Genomic DNA, 17,346 nt, shown 5'->3' on the forward strand with positions numbered 1-17,346 from the left:
ATCTGTGTGCTAGATACGTGTTTTATAGATTTAACCCTTTAAGCGCCAAAGTCAATTTTTGTCACTTCTATAAAATATACCCCGATCGATTTTTTTCAGATTTTTGCCAAGATTTTGATTTAAAACTGTAGCCAATGAAATGTGATGTCTATTTGATCCAAAATTATAAAAAAAAATTTACAGAAAAATTATAAATATTGGTAAAATGTTTCACTACAATTTTGGTGGGAAAATTACAGCACTCAAAGGGTTAAGTTTCTTTTGAAACTGTTGGTAATGTGACACCATACTCCAGCACATCTTGACTTGAATGCATTCAATACATAGATCATTACTAGGACAATCACAGGGAGAATTTGAGACAAATTACACTTCACAGCAATCTGACTTTTCTTGTCAATCAGACCACAGCGTAATCACCATGCAAGAAGACCCATGGTATAATCACAATATGTCATGTGTCAAAGGTCAATGAAATGGTCTTTCCCCTATTATTATGAGCATTGGAATAACTTATGGTAGGTATTCACATTAGCATCATGACCAAACGATTCATGCCGCTGGCAAAATCTGCAATTTATCGATGAAACTTCAGATAAACTGTTTTTGCTTCAAGATCAGAATAATTTTCGGAAATGTGAAACAAGTTGACTGGTCAAACTTTTACAAAGTGGCAATTTGACACTTTTATTCATCTATTTATTATCCAGCAAATAAATGACTGTGGAAATGAATATATCGTGTCTAGGGATCACTGGGAGTGATCTCAACATTGATGCATTTAGACCATTTCATGGAACTTTAAAGTAGTTGATTGAAAGCTTTGGCATTTAGATGAGTTGTTCACATTCTGTACGGTCAAAATTACTAAGTTATTTGAGAAATCCAAATAAACGCAGACTCACTCACAGTAATGATTGAAGAGATACCGAAGTTCAAACTGACATGTGCCTTAATAAGCAATGCAATGCACTGCACTGCACTGCGCTGCGCTGCGCTGCGCTGCGCAGCGCTGCGCTGCGCTGCGCTGCGCTGCGCTGCGCTGCGCTGCGCTGCGCTGCGCTGCGCTGCGCTGCGCTGCACTGCACTGCACGTGCACTGCACTGCACTGCACTGCACTGCACTGCGCTGCACTGCACTGCAAACAGGTTCTGTTCTTTCCTCTGCCTTTAATTACATGCACAACTTTATTCACTGAGGAACGAGTCATGACAAATAGTGGACACTGTCATGGTTACGTGCCCAATGGTTGGTAATTCTGTACGCTCAGGTAATTACATCCTTTGGAATCAAAACCTATTAATTATCATCTTGCGTTTTACTCAGAATTGAAATGTATTTGAAGGGAATCTTGTTTATATAGTTGCTGTGAAAACTGAACAAATATACCTGTCAGTGAAAATTATATGATATTGAACATGATTCTTCTTTTACTGATTGTTCACAGAAATATTCTCATGAGTTTTGCATTTTTCATATTTTTTAATAATTTGCCATGGAAGGAATAACTTTGCTGTTTAATAACTAATATTTGCAATTATGTTTATCATAAAGATCACCATGTGTCATAATGCCATAAGCATTAAAGAGCATTCATTGAAATCAGCATTATAATCAATCTCCTTGTTGTTCTTTTCTTAGGAAAGTCTAATTTTATTGATGACTACAACAACAATAATGAAATTTGTTTTTAAAACTTTCTGCTCACAATACAAAACTATGATATTCCCTTTGCGTATAGCCCTTTACCTGCCAGACAATATCACTTTCCCATCAGCTAAGTCAGTAAAAAGTGATACTCAGCCAAAACCATGCATATTTTCACCCACTTGGCTGCGTCTGTTATAGCAGCGTTAATCGGTAAAAATCACATTTACAGTGTCTTAAATTTGTTTCCAGGGACCTTCAAATATTCAATATTTTGTTAAAACATACCATATTGGACATATTGTACTTAACTAGTTTTAACCAACTTCACCTGATGGTGAAATATGAACTTGACATGACAATAAAACTTATTTTTTTTTGGCTTATAATAATTTGCTGGTCACTTCTTTGACTATAGAAGGTGAACGGTTTAGCCTGGACTGGAATATATTCCATCCTTAGTTGTCTGTGTCTAATTCCCAGCCACATGGAAGATACTTTGTGAACTGCACCAAAATCTGTTGATTTGGAGAGGGAGATACAAAATTCTCCTGTAGAAAATTCTTAAGATCAGTTTCAGTTTTTTTGCACGAAAACTATGAAAAGAGAGATTGGAAACTGGAGAAGGGTTGAAGGCTGGACTGGCTATGTCAGCACTAGGTGTATTTTGTGATTAATTTAAACTCAATGGAGTTACTCTAAACAAAATTGTCAGGATCGGGAATCATCCTGACACAGAGTAATGAGATTGTATAAATGAATGAAGACGCCATGATTGACAACCAACGCATGCACCTAGCAGGATTGTCATAAGCTTGAATCACTGTTGAGTATCTGCAATGGTTAGTTCTTCAGCACAAGGTGAGCCATATCTTCAGCAAATTTGAGACATTTCAAACAAGTTGAAGACAGCACAATGCCGTTTGAATGAATAAAATGTTCATTAAAATATAATTATTTCAGAGAGGAAAATGGTTCTATGCCATTTTGGTTTGAGTTTACAATTTAGACATGCATGTGAAAAAAGTATTTTGATTTTGATTTTGAAAATCCATTTGATCAGCTTTGGTTCAGGTGGTCTGCAAATTACTAAATACCTAATCCCTGATTGGAGTTATCAGTCTAGAATCCTGCCTCTGAACTGCCTTCTAAAATACCTGTCTTCTGTTACTACTCTAAAATAGCTCTATAGTCTTGGCATTTTAATGGCAAGGACCTAATAGAGTAAAGTAACGTCGCTGACTGGAAATCCTGTCGTGACTTGAAATGACAGCTGTCTGGTTGTAAGGCCTCATAACATCATAACCTAATCACACTGGAATGTGTGTAACACAGAGTATATTGTAAATTGAAATATGCACAGATAGAGAAATCAAGTTTACGCGACGCTGGAATGTACACGCTATTCTTGCTAATCACATTTTATCTGCGATGAAATCACATTTCACAAAGCGCCTGATAAATCTAAATTCCAAATGTCAAATGCCTTATTTTCTAGAGGCCATTTCCCTCTTTTATTCACTTTTTCTGTGATTGCCGTATTTCCTTGTAGTTTTTTCACAGGAGATGCAACGCTCCATTAATGTGGTATTTCTAACACTGCTGGGTTGCGACCTCAGCTGTAATTCACTTGTACTTCCCAGAGATCAGCTTTCTGTCAATACAGTCCATCCTGCCTCTCTAAGCTTGGAGGCATCATCGGTGGCAAATGTAATTTTCCAAAGTATACCACATATGCAGGTCACAAGGAGACTCAGATCCCGTAAATGTGATACCATATGACATGATCATTTTTCAGCGGTGAAATTTACACGGCAGAGCAATCTCTGATCGATGACATGGCTATATGCTTGAATCAATATCATCCTTGGTCTTGTCAAATCAAATGTTTGCCATTACTTCTGTGCATGTGCAATAAAATTGCAATTTTCAGGTCTGAAAATTGTGAGATAATTGCACCGGTCAAGTTTCAAATTTCAGTCAAAACAGGAATGCTCAGTTACCGTCACTGATACCACATGTATGACTTCTAACAGTGATGAAGATTGGACTATATCTCTTCTAGTGATGCAAAGCACAACATGAGTCCATAATTATGATGCAAGGTTGCGTGGGAGTGTTTCTGTACTTCTCCCTTGTAATCAACATTTGGAAACGACAGCCATACTCATTTCACAGTACCCTCACAAGTTGTTATTTCAAAATGACACTGTACAGCGAGTAGCTCAATCCTACCCACAGGAAAGAAATATCATTGATAAATTGGTCAAGCAATGTCATATTATGGAATAAATTGTGACTTTAATGTCTGTTCTCTTGTACCCGGCAAATCTTCATACAATTGGACAAGGCATGGGCAAATACAGACAGCTTTCAGCATCAACCTACATGTTTTAAAGCAATCCAGCAGGTACATGATACACAATATGTCTACAGCAAATGTATATTTACAGGCTCTAAAATATTGATATAGCACATGTATGGACTCGTATATTTATATGCACATGACTACACATACAGTTATCTGATAAAAAACAAATTTTTGTTCCGCACAATTCACCGCTAATGTGTTGCTACATGCATGACTCTAGATTTTTACTGAAAATAGATTTTTATCGCTTTTTCAAAGGTCTGCATCGGAGCACAATAGAAAATCAATCCTCCCGTGAGTTATCCAGCAGACACTTTATAGATCAATTGCTTCTCAAATTTTACAGGAGAGCAAGCTTTACATCAGATGGTGTTTCAAATCCGTGCAGATTCAGTGACACAGCAAAACTCATAAAGACAGAGGTGTAAAATGTCACTGATTGCTTAATTATAGGATTTAAGGATTACTGTTAAAACTTTCTGAACTCTTTTAATGCTCCTACAGTTTCGTTTCAAAGATGAAACACTCCAAAAATATACAGATTTGAAAACAGTGAAGATATAATTCCATGAGGAGATAATGGATGGGATTAGAGTAAGTATTTTGGGTAGTTTTTCCATTTGAAAATTGTACACTGATCAGTTGGGATATCTTTTCTAAACTACTATTGCATGCAAATTTTCTCTGTGTGCTACAATTCCGATTTCTGCTGTTGAAGTTTACTGCAATGCTGCATCTCTCATTTCTAGCACTGGTGTTAAAAAAAATAAAAAAGGATGCAAACAAAAACTGACAGTAGAATGCAACACAGGGACAGAATTGGGTCTCTAAAATTTCTACAATACTCTTATAGACTACTGCTGATGTGGACTCATTTTGAAGCTTGTTGAATGAATAAATTAAGTTTTCTCCATCTTCTTTTTGTGGCAATCAAAAATTTATCTTCATCCCATGAAGCCGTCATTTTGAATTTTAAATATAGACGGACTTCCAAAAAACAAAATTTGCTTGGTGACCCCTGATTTTTACTTTGTTTTGAAATACAATGGTTTAAAATTTCCTTGAGGAAAGTTTGGGCAAAAGTTGGAACCTTTCAATTTTAACACGCATACTAACTCAACCTGTTTGAACTGACACCCTGCATACATGTCTACAATCACCACTGATAACAACAGTTTTTTTGGCATAACCACAATGGTCAAATGGTTCAATCAGTGGATTGACCAGTTTTTAATATTTGCGTGTGTTGTCCAGATCTTCTTGGTGTTCTCCCAAAGCTTGTTCAAACACACACCAATGTACTTGGCTTGTCAAAACAATGCATTAGACTGCTGTACACTGAATTCAAATCCTGACAGGGACTCAAAATTCAACTGTCAGCCACAATGATTCATGTCAAGATACATACGTCTAAAGGCTGTGTTGACTTGTTGAATACTGAATAGTCTGTCATTCTGTGAGTAGAAGATTCAGACATTCGAAATTATACACAGATAAAAAATTTTTACTGAGACATAACATTTATTGGGATTTTAATCTGAATGTTGACAATACCTTTTAATCTGTTCAGAGAATTCATTCAATATTTTTTTTAGACGGATGAAAAGGAAACAACAAATGTTATTACCAGCCTATACTTTTTATATGTATCAAGCAAACATATCAAGCAAACATATGAGGCAGTGCAGGGATGCAGGAAGATAGACAAATCATTGCTGTCTGATCATATTGCCGCTATCTTTGACAAGACAAACCAATTATGCTGTCGTGATCATTAAAATTTTGCCATATGTTTCTTCCGATCTTTCCTATAAACTATATGGGTATACTTAATTCCTGACAGTTTTGTTCTGTAGAGAAGATGTTAACAAATCCAGCAATGTGCAGTCGGATACAGGCCATAAAAATAGTAGTTCACAGTTACTCTTCAACTTGTCACAAGGTCATCTGCCTGTGGTGAATAAATGAGCAGTTACCGTGACAACATGTCATTCATTTTACTGCATGTTTCTCTTGATAATTGTTCAGCACTTGTGAATGTCACAAAATTCATCTTTATAACAATCTCCATGGAAGCAGGAGTCAATGACCACCGATGTCGAACACAGTTATCAATGATCAAACTGACAAAAGACCTTGTCCCCTCAAAAAATGAGTGATATTTCGCTTCTTACTGTCTCTCTATGAATAAATTCTTACAAGTAATTAGTCCACTGTCCCTATGAAAATGTTGTATCTAATTCCTGTTCAAGACTACTCTTTGATGAGTCCCTTCAACTATCGTCTTTCAAAATACGATGAATGATGAGATTCATTCAGTGTCATCACAGGGAAAATATTTCACATTTACTTTAATTGGTGGTTTACTTGCAGACAACCCGGTGATTAATGTATTCCATATTTGTCAGTAAATTCTCATTAGTCTCGGCTGGCCAATATCTGGTTCAGAGACTACCACCAAAGGACAATAGCGCTGATTGCGATTTCAGGTTTGTTACTAAATATAGCTGCACGCGCATGCCTTCCGACAACTCTGCCTAAAATTCCGACAAATTTTGTTGTTGAAGCGCGGCTTTTGTTGCAGCTTGTAATCTGAGCCATAAATTCACAAGAATTAGTGAGACTTTAAGTAGCCATTGTAACAATTGCAGGTTTTATTTTTGTTACGGCTGTCAAGTAATGTTTGATGTTCTACTCCTCAAGTCATATTGAAATGTCAAGTATTCAATTTGTCAGTACACCCTGTATGTAAGCATGCAATGTCCAATGTAATCCTATTAACTAAATTCAGATCAAGACCAGAATTCTTACCTCAACAATGACATTGTATACAGCCATGAAGTATAGCATAGACAAGGCTAATATTTTGTATGTTGACATAATTTATGAAAAAGAATGAAGATGAACACGTTTCCAGGAACAAAAATCAAAGTGAGACTTGAGTGGACACCGTGGGTCATCAGTATGTATTAGGGAGATGGTGCAGTGGCAAAGAATGGCTTGCTCAAAATTAGATATGCACATAATTAATGAGGTACAATATGTGGCGTCATAAGGTGTCCCATCATACCAAATATGAAGGGTGTAGCACTTGTGGTTCCTGAGTTATGGACAAATATGTATATTTGAGGTCAAAGGTCATTGAGGTCACGTGACATTTTTTCAAAAAAATTGTATTGCTAAGTTATCCCTACATACCAAAAATCAGACCTCTTGCTCTATTAGCTCGCTCAAAATTAGATATGTGCATAATTAATGAGGTACAATATGTGGCGTCGTAAGGTGTCCCATCATACCAAATATGAAGGGTGTAGCACTTGTGGTTACTGAGTTATGGACAAATATGTATATTTGAGGTCAAAGGTCACCGAGTCACGTGACATTTTGTCAAAATAATTGTATTGCTAAGTTATCCCTATATACCAAAAATCAGACCTCTAGCTCTATTGGCTCGCTCAAAATTAGATATGTGCATAATTAATGAGGTACAATATGTGGCGTCATAAGGTGTCCCATCATACCAAATATGAAGGGTGTAGCACTTGTGGTTACTGAGTTATGGACAAATATGTATATTTGAGGTCAAAGGTCACGTGACATTTTGTCAAAGCGTCTGAGATATCTGCGTGAACGGATGGACTCACATGGATGGACTGACGGACTGACTGACATGACCCAATCTATGAGCCCCCTGGACTTTATCTGTGGGGACTAAAAACTGTGTCACTGCATCCTTTTTGCAATATGAATACGATGAGAAACTAAATTTTTATTTTTCTTGGCCTTATACATGGGAGTCTATGGATTGCCTTATACATGGGAGTCTATGGATTGCCTTATACATGGGAGTCTATGGACTTCCTTATACATGGGAGTCTATGGACTGCCTTATACATGGGAGTCTATGGACTGCCTTAAACATGGGAGTCTATGGATTGCCTTATACATGGGAGTCTATGGATTGCCTTATACATGGGAGTCTATGGATTGCCTTATACATGGGAGTCAATGGATTGCCTTATACATGGGAGTCTATGGAGGCGAAAACTAAAAAGTCCTCTAACACGGCCAAATTTGATCGCATTGTGAAACAAATCAACGTGCATCTGTATGAGGTAGAGTACTATCCTTTTACCAAGTTTGAACGAAATCGCTCCAGGCGTCTCTGAGATATCTGCGTGAACGAAAAAAGTCATAAAATATGCAAATGAGCAATTAATTAATAAGCCACACCCACCAAAATCTAATCAGATCTAAGTCGCATCATGATAATACCAAATACCAAATTGCATGACATTGGACCTAAGGGTTCTTAAGTTATGAGTGGAACAAAATCTGTCTACGGACGGACGGACAGACGGACGGACGGACGGACGGACAGACGGACACACACACAGACATTGTGGCGACATAGGACACCTTTGGTGCTTCGCACCACGGTGTCCAATAATGAGAACAGTATCAAACATCATAGCTATAGTCTTTTTAAACTTTTCATGAAGACGAGTCATAGTATCTGATTATTTATTGGGCACAAGTTTACTAGAAGAACATTTTTGAGTGAAAATGATACTTTGCTGTCTTTGTCACCATTCTTTCTTTTGCGATAACAGTGCTGGTCATAAATTATAATTATAGTGTGATTGCCCTCTGGCAGACAGACAGACAGACAGACAAACAACGATGTGACATGAGCTGCTGTATATGAACAAGGGAGCTAAAACTGAAGTGATATTCTGTACAGCTATATGAATATGGAAAATTGCCATAACATTGAAAATTTAAGCATACATTGTACCTATGCTCAGACCTTTGGTCACTTGGGTGATTCAAAGTGCTTTGAGAAGAACACTTTCATCAACAAACCTCCAAGGGCATACCTGTTTGCTTCCATTATGATGCTTAATGGAATTTGAGGCATAGAAAAAGTTACGAAATCCTTCAGAGATTTCCATGTAACTGCTTAGAATTTCTCAAAAGATAACACGGCCTCCGGCATAATGACATAATTGACAAATTCTACACTCTGTACAACTTACATAATACAAAACCAATTTGAATGGCTCCTATTGCTATGTAGAATATGGCATAGGAGGTAACAAAAGAGTGCCATTTTGATATAAATTTCATTACCCACTACAAATGTAATATCCCTGATTTTAAACTGACTTCCATCAATTGAATAGATAGCAGCAAAATGCCAGAAATTCATTGACGGTGAGAAGACTATCTCAAATCCCGGGATGAATTTGTCATTAAATATGGGTACCTGATATGTTGACACACTGCTATTCAAAGTATGGCAGATACGTTTGATGGTTTGGATGAAATCTTTCCTACCATTCAAAAAAATCTACATTGCAGGAAATCTGAAAATGACTCCACGATCTTGGGAAAAGCTTTGCTTACCAAAACTAAGAGGTTACCCATTGTGTTGAAGGCAATGACTCAATCACTCAAAAACTGTTCAAAGTTTAATTAATATAAATTATGTGTAAAGCCGTTACACACTGGAAGGGTGTACTAGAAAAGATACTGTGCACACAAGTTGCATGAAGGAATTGAAGCAGAGGCTGTAAAATAATCATCTGAAATTATACTGGCAGGGAATTGAGGCCTTGTGCTGTCATTTGGAACGGGCTGATTAATGTTGTACTTCAGATACCTCAGCAGTATACAAGCAGGATATCAATCAAATCTGGTTGCTTTTTTGTAAGATCTTTGTGGCTCAATAGAAACAGACTTCCTAAATTTTGGGACAAATGACAAGATTAAAAGCGTAAGGCCGGTGGCAGTAACTTTTTGATGATTTTTTCACTATTTTTCAGCTTGACAGCTCATCTGTACATTAAACCCTTTACCTGCCAAGTTCATATTTCAACATCAGGTCAGGTTGGTGAAAACTAGTAAAGCAAAACATGTCCCATATGGTGCATTTTAACAAAGACTTGAAGATTTGAAGGTCCCTGAAGACACAGATACTGTAAACATAATTTTATCAGACTAAAGATGCTATAACACACCAAGCCAAATGGGTGAAAATACATATGGTTTTGGCTCAATACCGCTTTTTACTGACATGGCAGATGGGGAAGTGATACTGTCTGGCAGGTAAAGGTATATTGCCTTGTTATTGTTGACAAGTGAATTCTGGTATAGACTAGAATTCAAATGTAAACAAAAACAGTGAATTCTACACCTGTATACCCTGTGATTACAGACTAAATAAGTATGTGTTACAACACATTGTGGGGAGTAGAACAAGAGCTTACAATTGACGTACATATGGAGAGAAAAATTATCAAATTTACAGCTTAGAAAGAATTTTTACTGTGGAATTTTGTAACTATGGAATTAAGTAAAGCTGTTTTTTCTGACTTGTTATCTTTAGACAGGAAATTCAATGTATAAATCTTTTAAAGGGTACATTTTTGTCCTGATGAAGGGTTTTAGCATGCAGTTCAGGAAGTCAATCAGAAAAGCCCAATAAACAAAGAATTGCTGACACTTTTATTAAATGTGTGTGGGGAATGTGAACACAGAGCAAGACTTTCAACTGATGGACACTTTTTCTGTTACAGCAACAACTACGTACTAAACAGACTTCTTCAGAATTAAAATATTTTCATTTATCATTGGAAGAAAGCGTTGCAAAAATGATTAATTTATGACAAAGACTAATTTGCATGATACATCAGAGACATGACTGACAAATTATGGGATGTATAACATTTTGGATCTGAAAACTCTTTTAATTATCCTGAGTAATGACAGAATATCTAACTTGTTACAGTGAAATACTTGCGTTATGTTAAGGCACTGGTGATAAATGTTGTATTTGGACATTGTGCGGGGTGCTTTCACATTTCAATATTACAACTGCACGCTAAAATCCTTCATCAAGACAAAATATTACAATATGAGTGACTATTGATAAGGTAATTTGCTGACCACTTTCCACAGTTTTATGAGTCCAAAAGATTTGACATGGCTCACCAATCACTGGGAAGTATCATTTCTGCAACATAAACATCAGTTTTTGAGTCGTCGGAAATCCAAGACTTAAAACGGGCTCGAGTGAATTTCTTTTTCTTGGAAATATCTCCTTCTAATTTTGATTTTCCCCACAGGGCACATTCATCAGGGTGATTTATGCCACTAAGGGTTTGGAAGCATAAAAGGATGACGTGTGGGAGTATTGCATTGGCATCAATAGGACAGAAATATTGCCACAGGGAGTCCCTAACAGCCTAACCTTCCCACCCCTAATATTCCCTAAACACTTGGTACAGCCGTATAGATTTACCATCTTAGGGTCATTCCACTTGACTGAAGCGGGATCCCCCTGCTGCAGTTTACTGATGGCGAGAAACCGTGCCAGGATGACACGAAAAACAGAAAAAAGTCACAAAATTAAAGTTGGCAGGCATTTGCAATTCATATTAAAAATCCCTGATGGTGTTGCTTTCCAATCAGCAAACAGTGAGGTTATATTACATTAGTTTTCAGTCCTAAGTGCACATGTCATCCGCTGAATCCACAGGGATGAAATGTCTCTGCTTTCTGGAAGTGTATTTCCCAGCAGTCATAAAACTTATATGTACAAAACAGTGGGGACTAGAATTTCATATAAACAACGCCGACTGCAGTTGGCTCAACAGAAAAAGTCGTGACTATGATCTTGTTTTCTCTGAGGGGAGAAAACACGTTTTGATATTTGGATCTGATTTAAATTCAACGCCTTGATGCTGAGAAGGAAGGAGCAAGGAGATACAGGGAGTTAATATGCAGAATAAACATCATTTTTTTCCGACCACAATTAAAATAAATGCTCTCAAAGGTTCAAATGCTGCTGAAGAGAGAAACTTTTAAGACCTTTTCTACATTTTAAAATCAAGATATCCATTTTACGACAGCATTAGGTTGGACCTAGATACAGGTTGGAGCTAGATATCGGTACAGAGAAATGAAAAGTGTGGACCTCATTGCTTTAAACCCTGTTGTTATCCATGTAGTGTAACTGGATCTACCATGTATACTTTAGAAAATGACAGCTTTCATCACCGTGCTAGGTTTAAACTACCTGTATTAAGTGGTAAAGTGGGACTGAGAACAATGGTTTGGTCTTAACCACCGTGCTACAGTACAGCCAAGACGCTTTTCATAAGTTTGGACTGATTTGTAGGGAAGTAAAGATTGATTCAACTGTGCTGGTTTACAGCCACTGTTTGATCTGTGTGGTTTAATGTCATAATTTATGACTACAAAGAAAATGAATGAACAATAACAATCGATTGTAAGTTGTCTTGCTGGGAAAATTACACTGGTTTACAAGAGAATCTCGTGCACTGTAGCGACAAGAATTTATAGTGTGCGTGCACAACAGCAGGTTTCCTACAGCCCCACATTGACCTGTATCAGTTGATGTAGTTTTTTTGCCATGTAAATCTTCTCTGACAATTTACAAACCAGTAAACTAACACTCAGCTACTTTGCAATAAAATTTCCAAGCATTAGTGTTTTTCAGAATCCTGGATTACCAGGGACGGCCATTCAACAAACAATACGTGCAGATCTAAAGCTACTTAGCTGAATTGGAAATTCCAAAAAAACATCTGAAACTGTCACAGGACTTTATAAACATGTCTTTTAAACAGGTAGAAAATACAAAAAGAGGGAATGAAAATAAAAATCAACATGGCAAAACCCTAAGTAATGAGTCTTGCTTGTAAAAAGCTCTCTGATAGGTCATCCTTCTATTCTAACTTGATTTCAGCCAATTATCATTTCTCTTTTAGAACTTCATCACCTTCAGCCTAATTCAGGATTCACCAAATGATGTCTTCAGCTTTACACGAACTATCTAACACATCATTAATTCTCTTTTCATTGAATGTAGTATCAGGATTGTTGAAAACAGAACAGGCAGAGGGCGGAGACTTTACCAGATGGACCTGAACACAAACAAAGGCTCAGCTTTGAAATTTTGCTTCCATATTCTTGGTACTCAGATATTAAAGATAGCCACATCAAGTGTTCCCTTTGGTGATGAAAAATTTTTGGTCAAACAGCATGGTTTTTTAGCTTCAAAACACAAGAAACATTTGATGGGAAAAAGGGATGCTTCTTAGATGTGCCACAGTTTTCCCATCACTAATACTATGATATGTTAGATAAGGCTGCTACAGAGATAGGATATTTCCAATCATTTTACGAGCACTGTTACTAGCTATGTACAAACTGAAAGACTTTCAACGATACTAACATGTATACTTTTGTTTCACTGAAGAAGTTTACTTTCTCCACAAACTGGAAAAAAATGGTCAGTCTTTTGCCATCATAACAGCAATAAATATTTTGTTAGTATGTACATCATAGATTGAAATGATTTTATCATATACTGCTCACCCTATGACATCATTATATCTATACATTCTATACATTCTAAAAGTTGGAGTATACGTTTGGCAACAGATTTAAAATTGTGTAACAGCATAAGTATGATTTCTCAAACGACATCAAAATAAAACTGGCCAAAAATTATGAATTCATCCATTGAAAACATATCGTTCCCTAATACTCATTCCGATATGTCATATTTTGTAAAACCGCATAGTTGAAGCTTCACGAATTTTTTGAAGCCAAATAAATGAGCAGATAGAGGCAATGTATTTTTTCAGCTTAGCTGCAAAACCAGCATGGTTTCTGGGAGTAATTTTCTTCTGACTAAAATTTATACCTTTTCAAACTTCCATGAGTCACCCTAAAATGTGCGCAATTTCCCCGGCGCCTTTGGAGAACGACTTCAAACATGCATCAGATTACCTGGTTTGACTGATTCCCATTGCTGTGCTACAGCTGAATGCACAGCATGGATCCATCATTTCTGGTTTTGAAAAGAGCATTACAGAAACACCAGGGATCTGCCAAATCACGTCAAAAATTACTTTTCTTGACAGGAACTTCAGGTGTTCTTTGTAAATATTTATCAAGTCACGAAACAGCAAAAGATCCCCTGAATTCCCTTAATATAGTGACATGTTTTTTGAAAAAAATGGAATATCTTTGCATTAATCTTTGCTGCAGCAATGTTTGGTACTGGAGAAACTCTTTCTTGCAAAAACAGAATTCAATATTTAAACATACTTTTACCAATTGTCTACAAAAAGGAATGCAATAAAATTGAACGTGAAATTGGACACACAAATTAGGCCTGTTTACCAGTTTTCATTTACCAGCTGCCGGATGCCATCTTTGCCCGAAGTACTACATTTTCAGGAACTGTTGCAATTTTAAATGGAACTCATCAGACACAATGTTTCTCCAGGATGCTCAGTTGCATGACTAACCCCCTCCCCAAAATCTAATCAAACTCCCCTTCCAAATAATCACAAACAGGGACAATGACCCCCTTCTACAATGAAGTTTGAGATAATGATAACTCAGAGTATTTACAGTGGCATTCCACTTCATGGTTACTGTTTATGATGTAACATCATACAGTTGATGTAATCCACTTCATGGTTACTGTCTATGATGTAACATCATACAGTTGATGTAATCCACTTCATGGTTACTGTCTATGATGTAACATCATACAGTTGATGTAATCCACTTCATGGTTACTGTCTATGATGTGACATCATACAGTTGATGTAATCCACTTCATGGTTACTGTCTATGATGTAACATCATACAGTTGATGTAATCCACTTCATGGTTACTGTCTATGATGTAACATCATACAGTTGATGTAATCCACTTCATGGTTACTGTCTATGATGTGACATCATACAGTTGATGTAATCCACTTCATGGTTACTGTCTATGATATAACATCATACAGTTGATGTAATCCACTTCATGGTTACTGTCTATGATGTAACATCATACAGTTGATGTAATCCACTTCATGGTTACTGTCTATGATGTAACATCATACAGTTGATGTAATCCACTTCATGGTTACTGTCTATGATGTAACATCATACAGTTGATGTAATCCACTTCATGGTTACTGTCTATGATGTAACATCATACAGTTGATGTAATCCACTTCATGGTTACTGTCTATGATGTGACATCATACAGTTGATGTAATCCACTTCATGGTTACTGTCTATGATGTAACATCATACAGTTGATGTAATCCACTATATGTAGCCACAGTAAAGTCATACAAGCATCCTGTACAGAAGGATGGGATAAAGCTGAAAGACTGTCTTTTATTTGATATTTGATCAATGGTATAACCTTAAATTGCTAATACCTTATTTTATTCTATTGGAATCGGTTTTACTGGACATTACATTTTATCTCATTTTTTAATTTTTAATTCATCATTTCAATTTTTCAGTCAATTCCGAGTTGTTTTACTATTTGATAACTTTGTCTATTTTTTGTCCTTTATGGTATGTACAATGCACTGAGACGTATGTGTAGTGCGTTTGTTAAGAATTAAATAATAATAATAATAATAATAATAAATAATAAATAATACCTTGAGTAAAATCGTAATTGGAATAACTTTAATTTGCATAATTTATTATAGTCCCCCCTCAATCAGAACCAAATCCCCTCCATTCCAGCAGAGGGCAACATTCCGCTTGTGACAGAATCTGAGAGTATTTTTGAACAGAGAACTAACACAGTTGAGGTTGTGGGTCATATTAGCCAAGTTTCCTGTGTCTACAAAGTCTGTGTCTCTATACCCATATGATCATAGATTTGCACAGATTCCCTAAGGAACACTACTCGGTATCAAAGCCTGAGATTAGAGGTTCTTCCACAATAAGAACACACTACACTCTCATGTCCTGCAGCCTGTCTAACATTCTTGATTCAATTTGAGTAACTCAAGATTTGTGCTAAAACTGGACAAAAAGTTTCTCTCAGCAATATTTGAACTGTAGCCTTCACTGTACAGAACACCTCTCCTAGATAATACACACCAAAGTGATACTTCCATACCATCATGATCAAATTGGAAACAACCATATAACTATAATCAATTTCCAGGAACAAAATGACCTTTTCCACACATAACACCCCAAGTAAAAAAGTGTTTGCAAAAACGTTGTGAAAATATGAATGCTAATTTAATCACATTTTTTGCAAACGTATCACAAAAACCAAGTTGCTACAAAATGCTGACGTTGAACTGAAAAATTTTTCTGCAAACTTCACTGAAAGTCCATGAAGGGAATTCTTTCAACTGACTGACCCCTAAATCCTTGAAGAAAGATTTATTGATTGTCCACAGACTGTTGTGCATTTAGAAGATTAATTAATTAATGTATAAATGTTATCAAACTTATAGATGCAGATAATTTTGGAGGCGAAAAGATGAGGTATCGGAATCTTGGAAATTCCAGGAGTAATATAATTTTTACCTTTTTATCAATCAAAGCATACTACGTATAAAGGGACATGCTAAACATGGTTGCACTATGAACACAGTATAACAGGAGGATCTGCAAATTTTATAGAATCTCACTTTTTCAATGACAATCTCGACAGAATCAACTCATGTAATGAATAAAAAGTTCATGACTATGTTGGTACATGTATGCCTATGACATAATTTAATTTACCTGGTAGATGGTGAACATCAGAATGACAAACAAACAAGAATAATGAGTAATTTCTTTTTTGCATTGTGCTCGGCTGAGAAAAATGGTTTTAGCTTGACTGGATTTGCAAACATCATCAACTGTAACATGTAAAAAAACTATGGACATACAGAATTTCACTTAGTAGATCAATACAGTGTACAGTGAAATGATCATTTACCTGTTTGCTACGTCATTACTAAAGCTGTATTAAATTTGCATGAAGATTTCCATGAAGTATGGAATCATATTGCAAGTTCAGTGGAAAAGCCAGATGGAGTCACATGTATGGAGTTGAATGCATTTGTGAAACTCCTCACTTCCACAGTTCTATAAAAAAAGCTGATCATCCTTTGGCAAGACAAAAGACATTTAAGTTTTCAAAGACACTCAGTACAAATTTCTGATTTGAGCTACGGAGCAGAGTCACATGAGGATAGACATTAAACATTATGCCACAATAGTTTGCTGCCAAGTTTTTCTCTCCTTCCTATCAATGATAGCCTACTAAAACTGTGCATTATGTTACTTCAAAGCCTGCAAACACAGGTGAAACACCATTAATTCAATTACACTGTTTCACTGAACCATCTATGTCAGCAATGATGCCTCGTTTTACTCAAGCAGTTGCCATGGAAACATGAGAATGAGAGAGGGAGATTTTCAACACATTAGGTAAAATTAGAAAGCCTACATGTTTAGGGAAAACTCAGATCT

General features: G+C 36.4%; 2 protein-coding genes across 5 annotated transcripts in view; one reads left to right on the forward strand and one right to left on the reverse strand.

Moving 5' to 3' along the window:
- LOC139152724 (UDP-glucuronosyltransferase 2C1-like) overlaps positions 1 to 17,346 on the forward strand; it is a 567,100-nt gene that overhangs the window by 116,942 nt on the left and 432,812 nt on the right. The gene's annotated exons all lie outside the window — the stretch shown is intronic.
- LOC139152708 (G-protein-signaling modulator 2-like) overlaps positions 1 to 17,346 on the reverse strand; it is a 128,588-nt gene that overhangs the window by 23,756 nt on the left and 87,486 nt on the right. The gene's annotated exons all lie outside the window — the stretch shown is intronic.

The sequence above is a fragment of the Ptychodera flava genome, chromosome 16, assembly GCF_041260155.1.
Source record: "Ptychodera flava strain L36383 chromosome 16, AS_Pfla_20210202, whole genome shotgun sequence".
Classification (NCBI taxonomy): Eukaryota; Metazoa; Hemichordata; class Enteropneusta; family Ptychoderidae; genus Ptychodera; species Ptychodera flava.